This window comes from Camelus ferus, chromosome 2 (assembly GCF_009834535.1).
Source record: "Camelus ferus isolate YT-003-E chromosome 2, BCGSAC_Cfer_1.0, whole genome shotgun sequence".
Classification (NCBI taxonomy): domain Eukaryota; kingdom Metazoa; phylum Chordata; class Mammalia; order Artiodactyla; family Camelidae; genus Camelus; species Camelus ferus.
The window spans coordinates 32,192,958-32,204,136 of NC_045697.1; positions in this window are offsets into that span (position 1 = coordinate 32,192,958).

The following is an 11,179-nucleotide window of genomic DNA, read 5'->3' on the forward strand; positions in this document are numbered from 1 at the left end:
AATTTGATAAAGTAAATGGTAGATTCAGTTTCCTTGTGTGAATAATATACCATTAACCTCTGATTTAAAATATTTATTTGAGGTCAACAATGAAAAGTAAGAGGCCTTAACACTCCTTCCACTTCATGGCTTATAAGAATATATTCACCCTAGACAATCTTAGGAACAATTTGAAAATGAGTGTTATAGAAACAGCATTTAGGAAGACTATTCACGACGTACCTCTGATTTTCCCCCTGCTTCTTACTTCTCCAACGCAGCCCAAGATGGACACACTAATGTGATCTAGGAGAGCTCCTTACATAAAGGGCATGTTCTGTCCCATTTTCCAGCCAATCTTGACCACTGGAAGGCATCTGTGATATTGTGACTTATAAGAAAAAATATGTATTTGGTTATTCAGATGACCAAAACATATTTCTCATATATATTTGGTCTTTGTCCATGGATCCTTGGAACTTTCTAAGTGTTGAGAGTGACAAAGGTGTCCCTTGGTATGTTAACAAGGTGATTTTTGCACTTCTTCTAAGGATGGGGGATTGTTGCCAATGGAGCCAATAAGGTGACTGGAGGGTTGAAACTTTCAGTCCCACCCCCAACCTCTGAGGAGGGAAGAGGACCTGGATGTTAAATCAACTGCCAATTGCCGATGATTTACTCAACCATGACTATGTAATGAAACCTTCATAAAACCCTGAAGGATGGAGTTTGGAGAGCTTCTGGGTTGGTGAACATGCAGATTTTCTGGAAGAGTAGCACCCCCGTGGAGAGGGCATGGCATTCCCTCACCGTCTCCCACACCTTGCCCTATGCATCTCTTCCATCTGACTGCTCCTGAGTTACATCCTTTTATAATAAATGATGATATAGTAAGTAAATTGTTTGTCTGAGCTCTGCAAATAAATCAATTCCAAAAAGGAGGTGGTGGGAACCTCTGATTTATGGCTCGTGAATTAGAAGTACAGGTAACAACCTGGGCTTGCTACTGGTATCTGATGGAGGCCGAGAGGTGGGTGCAGCGAGAGCCAGCAGCCTGTTAGGGCTGAGCTCTTAACCTGTGGAATCTGATGCTATCTCGAGGTAGTGTCAGAATTAACTTGAATTGTAGGATATATAGCTAGTCTCCCAAGAATTGCTTGGTGCTGTGTGGGAACCTCCCCTCTGCAATATAATGGAATTGGTACCACAAGTAATTTAGCATCAGATCCATTTCCATCCCAGGAAACTGCCTGAGTTTGTTCCCTTTATATTCAAGGTTTACTTCCAGGAGGCTTCTCCTTAGTTATTACCAAGGTAACCTGGCTAATACTCCTAATTTTTATCTGGATCTGGTGGTTTTGTCCCTAATATCAACATTATGGCTGAAGGTCAATTTCCTCTGTGATCTGCTTCTTGCCGATTCTCCTTTATAGGACTTGAGATCTATATCCATTTCTCAGTGACTGAAATCTTCTGTTCAAGGGTAGATTATATGATATTTTGGAACTTTCAACTAGAGCCAAAGGCAGAATGGTAAAGTGCATTTTTCAACATTGTTTAAAAACTTTTGGAATTTGAATTTCTTTAATCAGAGCTGTCTTTTGCCAGGTCACTAGTTAGGTAACAATGTCGTGCATTTTTTGAGCATCTATTGAGTACCAGACTATGTTCTAGAAGTCTTAGTTACAGAAGTGGACAAACTAAACAGACCTGCATTTCAAGAGATACATTTTAGTATTGATTCTACTATACCTACAACAAATGACAATAACTAGCGAGGTACAATTCTATGAACTTTAGGTTCAAATCACTTAAATGTTGCAACAATCTTATGAAGTCTTATTATCCCATATTAGAAAAAGAAATGAAGATTAAATAATTTGCCCAGGTAGAAGCTAGTAGGTCAAAAAGGCCAATGTTTGCAGCCTAGTAGACTGAGTCATAGCTCACATTTTTATCCAAGACCATTTCAGGAATTAACCAAATTCCATCAAGAAGTTTGCATATACTATTAAGATGGAGAGTGCAAAGGGGAGAAAATTTGGGTAGTCAGAGAAGTCCTCTTAAGAAGGTCATTTGAATTGAGACCAGATTGATGAGAAAAGGCCACTTGAAAGACATGCGAAGAGGAAATAAAGCAAATGTTCTGAGATGGCAGGGAGTTGGCAGTTTGTAGCTTAGAAATTAGCCACATGGTAGTGATTTTGAATCAAAGAAAATTTGAAGGAGATGAGGTCAGAGGCATAGGCAGAGGCCAGTTCATAAAGGCTATAGTAAAGAGTCTAGATTTTATTATAACTGAAATAAGAACCCTGCAGGGTTTTAAGCAGTGGGAGCACATGATCAATCATACACAGAAATAGAAGAGCAAGACTCATTAGGAGGATGCTGTGGCAGTAACACAGGCACGATATACACGGAGCTAGGGCTAGGGTAGCAGTGGGAGTGGGGCAACCGGTAGGGACGTCTTGGCAGCTGAGGGAAGGATGAACTGAAGGATCAGGACTAGAGCAGGTGCCTAAATAAGAAGAAAGTTCATTCCAGGGAAATGATGTCTGAACTGGGGAAGCACCAACAGAGGTGGAAAGGACTAAACAGGTACACAAGATATGTGTAGAAAAGATTTTATCGTTTTAACTTCCATTGGATAAGAGGGACAACTAATGAAGATGATTTCCAGAATCCTGACATCTTCCCTGTCCTAATGTATTAATGTTATGGGAAAAACTATATAACCAAATTATTATATAGTAGCCAAATTTAGATCATCATACTTTCTATTTCTCCTTTCAAAGTTCTTTATGTGAGAACATAGGTCCCTTCCTGTAACAGCAAGGTCTCAGAGTGCATTTTTCTTTCTGACATAAAAAGTCACTGAAAAGTTTACCAAAGATAATATTTTCAGTCTTAGTCCATCTAGTTAAATTTTAAACTTACTTTGTGGTTCTGTACTTTACAACTTAGTTTTGCTTCATGAAAAACCAGCTTGATTAAATGAATTGCAGAAATATGTGAACCGAAAAAGGCACATAAAAATGAAATTAATCTAAGCCTCAAGTGAACTATACAAGGCATGAAACATTGAAGACCCAATGACTTCATTCTCTTGATGAATGCTTTAATGGGCCATTAAAATACAGATGCTGGAAAACTTTGAAGTTACTCTTACACATGTAACACTGTGTATGTATAAAACATGCATTTAAATATTTTTTTTGTCTATTAATGAGTCATCCTATTATTATAATGTATATTGAAGGACAGAGTTGAAATTGATTTTATAGTCACAGTTTGATCAACTGATTAATTTAGTTCATCTACTTAAATAATTATTTCTGGGCTCTGAATGATCAGAAGGACTGGATAACATGAATAAGGGTTCTCATCTGATGTAAAGAGCACCATATTCTACTCACAGCCACTCTTCTTTCCTTCCTTTTCCTTTTCTCTTTTCCCTTTCTCCTTTCCTCCCTTTGCTCTGTCCTCTCGCTAAACTCTCTTCTATGGCGATCTCATCCATTCCCCTGGCTTTATGTACCTTCTATGTGGAGAGAGTTCCTGAAATCATGTATGCAGACCTCACCTTTCTTCTCAGCCCTGGACAGTCTCTTTTATATCTTATAGGCAATTCAAATGTAACATAATACAAACTGATTTTTTTTAAATCTCTGCCTTCCCCAACCCAATGCTGTCTTCTCCATTTCAGGAGATGACATCACAAGTCACTCACTCATTCAAATCAGAAATCATCTAATCCTTCAGTGAATTGTATCAATTTTGTTTAAAACATATCTAAAATATATCTCCCACTAACCAATTCCATCCAACTCCACTGCTAACACCCTGTTTTGTGCTCCTGGGTTCTCCTATTTAGACTTCTGTTTGTAATTATTCAGTAATGAAGACTGTAAAAAATCATGCCATGAATGGCACAATGACTTGTCAAAATCAGGAAAAATTTTCTTCTATGGTTGCTGACCATAATCTGCAGTAGGTACAAGGAGAAGAATCTCCATCTACAATTTCTTAGTCTCTCTCTGGTGATCTGCTAAGTGTTGAAGAAATTGTGAGCTGATCAACAGCTGTATCTGAACAATTTGCCCTGCACTGACAATTATGCATACAATTATGACAATTATGCATTTGTGTTAAATTAAAGGATGAAGGGTTAGGCGGATGGATGTGTCAAATTCCAGTGTAGAGCACAATTTTTCAGTTATACATGAAGATATATATATATTCATTGTCACCTTTTTTTCTCCGTGAGCTACCATAATATCTTGTATATATTTCCCTGTGCTATACAGTATAATCTTGTTTGTCTACGGCCATACCACCCTGAACTCGCCTGATCTCGTCTAATCATGTGTGATTAAGACATCCATTATTCCAATCTTTCAATATAAAAATGGAGGCTCCAAGAGACTAAGTGACTTCTGAGCAGTCACACACCTAAAATGTGATACAACCTAGTCTGCAACATCAATTCTCTCACTCAGCTCCATTTCCTTTCATTACTCAGACTGTTTCTCCTGAAGACTGTCTATGGCTGTCTAAAACACTGGTGTTAGATGTCCTGTTTGGAAACACTAAGGGATATTTATTCACAACCTCCAAAAAATATTTTTCAGCTGAACAGAGCTGACAATGAACCAACAGAAAAATATGTCATCATTTTCTACCTCTGCTGATAGAGAAATGGGTTGTTTGCAACCAGTGTTTATCAAGTAATTATTTTGCAGTCTGCATTGCAATTTAACATACATTATACCTATAAATTACTACTCTAATTAAGGCAGAAAAAATACCTTACATTCTGTGTTCCATTAATTTTTTTAATACGCTTTGCTCAGCATTCTCTACATGCTCCTTGTGTTAATACCATATAAGATTTTTTCCTGATCATCTGCCCCTTAAAAAATCCTGCTTCTCTATTTCATAAGCCTGAAACTGCAGCCCTGACTATTACATAGTCACATGAAAATTGACATAAAATTCTGCTTCATTGCATGAATTTGAAAGAGCTCATTGTGTTCCACGGCAAGAAAAGAAAAGAAAATTACAGTTTTCCTTTATTAATACTATCATAATTACTCTTGGCTTTTAATTTGGCTATTTCTTGGTAACTTGCATTTTTGCCTTGGAATTAAAAATTGGAGTCTAGCAGAATTATTACTGAACACTTAGTTTTTAGTTCGATAACAACTGTTAGCAAAAGCATAATTTACACCTGAAATTATGAAAATTGATATGAGTAGTAGTTAATTTGAATATTCTTACTAGCCATATTATTAGAATAATCATTTTAAAATGCAATAAATCAAATTTATACACAGTATAAATTTAGCATACTGATATACCTAGCTTTTATATGAAATTTTTCTTAGGAATAACATAAATTCCTCTACAAGTTATGTAATCACATGGGTCCTTAGTTCCCTCATTTGTAAAACAAGAATAAAAGTTTTACTTACCTCTTAGGTACTATGTATTTTACTCTTATCTCATCAACTTAATTTTATTTTTCCATATGTTTCAAAATATACCTAAATTATTACTCAATACATACATATAACTATTTATGTGTATATATGTATAGGTATAAATAAATTTGTGTATAAAATATGAGGATTAAACAGGATTTTGAACAGGAACAATTAACATAGTCAGGGGCAAGTTGTAAGGGCTCAATATATGTTAACTGTTATGATTATTATAATGCTTGTCAACAACAGCAACAAAAAAAAAAAACATAGAAAGCTGCAAATAAGAGAAAGAGTTTATGTGAGGTCTTAAGTATTGCAATTCAGGAAGCCCCGATTGGAGCAGAAACTCAAATGTGCTCTGAGGTAAATAGAAAATGGTGGAGTTTATAAAAAGCCACTTCTGAGACATCCCTCAAAAGTTACATAGGTTATTTTTACAGAACTATGATTGGTGCCAGTCGACATTCAGTCACTTGACAGTAAAGAAAACAAGTTCCAGGGGGTCTCAGGACGGCCTGATCAAAAGCTCATGTGGCACTCAGGTGTGGGCATGTGTAAGTTCCACTTCCCTAGTGGCCTACTGGTTCCTTTTGACATAAGTGACTCCGTTTTGTCGCTCATGGCCCATAGTTTCTAGGTGGAAATGAAGTTGGTTCAATAAAAGGTATCTATATTTACTCTTACACGCATTATTAACAGCCATTCAACATATAAATATTTTTTAGTGATCTCTACTTTGACATTCACAGACCTATATGAAAAATCCATTTTAACAGAAGAAGGTGGTGGTGATTGGGAAGAATATTTACAAACACTGTCATGTAGACAGATTGTAAGTAGACATAAAACATTTCTTCCGCAATCATTTCTTATTTTTTAATGAAAAAAAATTCCAATAATAGGTTAAGAATGGACTTTAATACCAAGATATTACTTACTATTTTGACTAAACTCCCTGAGGTACCAAACAGAAAAGGTGCGAGCATATACTGCTTATATTTCTTTCATCAATAAAGGGTAAAATCTTTTCCAATGCTCTGCCATAATTATACCTTTGTAATTATACCATTACTAAGATTCTTTCCAAGATATTCCAAGTTTAAATTGGACATTTTATTATGTTCAGCAGGTGAAAGTAGTTACAGCATTTTGGAAAAAAAGGTCAGATATGGTATATATCAAAATGTAATTGTCAATATGGAAATTCTAAAACAATATCTAAAACAAAATCTCTACCTTCATTTGGCATGAAGACTTCACTAACTACTCACAGCTTAGAGTTTAATTTAATAGGATATTTACTCAAACATTGCCTTGATATAAAGGATTCTTTTGAAAGAAAACTTTCTCTTTTGCAGTATTTATATTTTTGTTCACAACCATGTGCTAGGGAAAGTAGTGTACAGAGTAACAAAGTAATATTTTCAATACAATTTCACTTTCTTTTTTAAAAAAAAATTGGGGTCTCTCGTTTAAAATGGAATACCTATGGGGGTTAGGAAAAGACCAATATTCCACAATCTGAAAAAATGCTTGGAATCACCTGTTGCCAGAATCTGGGCATAATTTCTATGATAAAGTTGATGAGTCTGTAGTAAGAAAAATGATTTGGACCATCAAGTTCTTTCCCTCATGCACAACAACAGCCCACCCATGGAAAAAACTTAGGGAGATCCTGGAGATCCTTGGAGACCTAGGTTTTATACTAAGTAGAAGCAAGCACAGCCGTTCCTTCATGGTAAAGTTGCTGCTTTCGCAAGTGCCAGTGGACTAGTCCTGCCACCTGCTCCTGTGTTCTGATACCTATTTAGAGAAAGCCAGTCCTAGTGGAAAGGAAGACTAGTGTCAGGAATTTTGGTGCAGGGGAGTCGCAGCTTAATGGAACTGGGCTAGAGGTTCTTGCTAATTATAGTTCTATGCATCCTGGGAACTATTTTCTCCCCACATCCTACTCTTGGCAAGGTCAGAGACAAGAGGCAACCAGTGACAATGCATATGGGAGAACAGAGTTTGTCATGTACCACACTACTTTCACTGAATGATCTGGTGTGAAAGATGTGCAGCATGATCCAGTGGGGAAGAGAAGCCAACAGAAGAACTAACATTTGTATTTATTCTTACTGAATAAGAAGGAAAATATTAAGCTTTACCAGTAGTTAGCATACAAATTTACACTCCGGCTTCATCAGGGTTATCTGCAGCATTGGTGAGGACCTGAGGAAAGAATAGAAGCCCATATTTTGGAGAAACTGACAGTGGTGCCCATTTTCATCTTTCCCTTTTGTAGGACCATGGCATCTTGTGGGTGATGGAGTTATGCGTTTGATTTTTTTAAACTTATCTTTCCCTCATAACAGGCACATGGTTTCAAAGTCAAAGAATAGATTAAATGAGAAGACAGTGTATTAGAACAAACGTAAAAGTTGGATACAGACATTAAAAGGGAATTGTGTTAGTTTAGGAAGCAAGGGCAAATATATTTAGCAAAATAGAATTTAAATCTTCAATGAAAATAATAGAGAATATAAGTGGTAGTGCAGAAAATTTAATCAGGGCTATAGAAAACACACTTCAGATATTACCTTCTAATTCAGAATAAAAGCAAAAAGAAATTAAAGTGAAAGAGAAAAGAAGAATGCAGGAAGGAGGAATTCATAATAGGCAAAACTAGGAAAATATTTAAACCATTAATAATTTTAAACTAAGACAAAATATAATTTTGACATCTCAAGTGAACAATGACAAAATTAAATGACAACGTTTAGTTTTTGTAAAATGAAGACAACCAAAATTCCCATGTAGAGTTTATTGTAGTATTTATTGTTCATAAAAATCCTTGGCAGGTAATTAGGCATTGAAAGACATTATGAAACTCATACTTTTCCTATTTTATTAAATCCAGTTGAAGGAATCTATACTAAAGATAAAATTAGGAACATTAAAGTAAAACAGTACACTGACCTGAATGTCTAATATTAGGGGACTAGTTGAATAAATCAAGACACACCTCTGTAGTTGAATATTTTGCAAAGATGAAACTCAGAATATCACCATTAAACTATGGAATTAGGTGATCAAACTCAAGGGTATGTGTGACTGTGAGATCATTTGTTAAAATGTCAACTAGATTGAAGGGTATACTTAATAGGGCTTCTAAGTATCTTAAAAATGTACAACCGATGTTTTGGCTGGACCTGACCTTGTGATTCTTATGTTGCAAGACGCCCTCAGCAATAACCATCAGGAAACTTTGAAAGAAAGAATGTTTACTACTTACAAGTTCCGGAAATTACATAGCACAACTGGGGCCACACAGCAAGGTTGTAGGTAGAGAAGGAGAGAAAGAGAATGTGGGCCTGGGGCTCTGCCTTGATTGGGATTGAAGGTAGGGCGTGGGGATTAGTGGGCTCACTCTTTATTAGTGAATTTAAAATATTAGAGCAGGAATTTAAAGTGTGAGAGGAGAAAAAAACAAGCAGCAGATACTGACTGTATAAAATAGATAAATAAGTTTATACTGTATAACACAGGGAACTATATCCGATACCTTTTAGTAGCTTATGGTGAAAAAGAATATGAAAACAAATATATGTATATTCATATATGACTGAAGCATTGTGCTGTACACCAGAAAATGACACAACCTTGTAAACTGACTATACTACAATTCAAAAAAAGTAAAAAAAAAATTATAAAGCCCTGATTTATGTCCAAAATGTCAAAAAATATGAAACTCTAAAAGAAAAAAAAAACACAGATTAAAAAAACTAACATAAACCATGAATTCCAAGCTGTATTTTTCACTATAGACACGTGGTGGCACCATTTTAGTTGCTTAGCAGCAGGACGGGAGAGCCTTTGTGAACATGGCATTAACATTGCTCTCAATCCGTGTGTGTGGTCTAAATTTGAGTGATAACTATTGTGCTGCTACTAAACATTTATCAAGGGTATTGCTAGTGTTAAAAATGCTCCAAAATATCAGTAACCTTGAAACAGAATTTAGAGGCGATAAAATGATTGATTATACATGTATACATTATTTTTAATTTACTATTCCCTTTGTTGTGGTTTGAATTGATATTTCAAGTTCATATGTTGAAGTTTTAAACCTCAAGAACACCTCAGAATGTGACTGTACTTAAAGACAAAGTCTTCAAAGAAGTAATTAACTTAAAAAGAGGTCATTAGAGTGGGCCCAAATCTAATATGACTTGTGTCTGTATCAGAAAAGGAGATTAGGACACAGATAGGTATTGAGAGAAGGCCACATGGAGATACAGAGAGAAGATCTATAAGCCAAGGAGAAATGCCTCGGAAGAAACCAACCCTGATGACACCTTGATCTTGGACTTCTAGTCTCCAAACAAATAAACCTCTTTGTTTTCGACACCCAGTCTACTGTACTTTGTTACTGCAGCCCAAACAAATCAATAGACATTTCAAATATGTTTAAAACCACACATATATTAGTTGTGGATTAATGTACTGTTTAAGAATGTAACCTCCTTATTATACATTCATTTCTATGGAGAAATGAGCCTTGATTTATGTGAGTTTTTAATTATCTGTGCTCTTCAGAAACCCTTGCCTCAAGTAAAATGCCATTATTTTAAATCTTGGCCATTTCCCTCTACTGAGCATTAATTCAATATTTAACTCATTTACCCTTGCTCAGCAGAGTTTCAAGGAGTGGTTAAGGGTGCAGACTCCAAAGCCAGACCACTTGAGCTCACAGCCCACTTCATCACTAACTGTATGCCTCTGGGCAGTGACTTAAAAAGCCTGGGCCACATCTTTCTCAGATATCTTTAAAATAGGAACAGTCATAAGAGTACCTGCATTAGAGCACTCTATAAGGAAAAAAAAATTAGTTGATATATGCAAAGTGTGTAGAATAGTAATGGGAACTTAGTAGATGCAATTTTGCTGTCAATGAGCCCACTGCTTGATTAGCCTACATTTCTCTCTTTCAGAAAACCTTTTTATCCTTCAAGACCCAGAAAAAAAATGATACCTCAACTTTGAAATTTTAATGACTCCATTTACCCTTTCTTTCCAGGCTGAAGACTAAATTATCTTGTGTTGTCAAAGGTATTGCAGGGGTATGAGATTTGGTTTCTAATAATCTGGATTCAAATATGCATTTTTTTCAATTTACTTATTGGAAGATTTCAGATAAGTTGCTCGATTTGTCTGAGTTTCCACATTATATGACACAGAGATTCTCAGTAAGTATTTTTCTAATAAATACGTATTTCATCTGTGGGTCTGGGAGTATGTCAACCACATACGATACTGCAGTGTTCCCAAAGTGTGGGACTAACCGAGTTATCGAGATAATTTTAGGTGAGTTATAGACATGGCATTAAGGACACTGAATCCTATAGAGAAAATCCTTCTTTCAATTTTACTTCAATACTGCTGATTAGGTCAAGAAGAAAAAAATGGTGCTATGTTTTAAATTTCTTTAATGCTTGCTAATATCCATTTTTAATCAAGAGAGATTCAGAGCCTTTATCAGGTAATATTTCGTTAGAACTGAATCATTTTTTTAAAATTAATTACACTTATTTTTACTTGTTAAAAAATTTATGACATTTTTCCATTTACAGAAATGATACAAATTTTTCTTTTAAAATAAACTCATCCAAGTATAAAAGGTAGTTGATTTAAAGAAAAATATTACGTATATAAAAGCGGTATGAGTATAT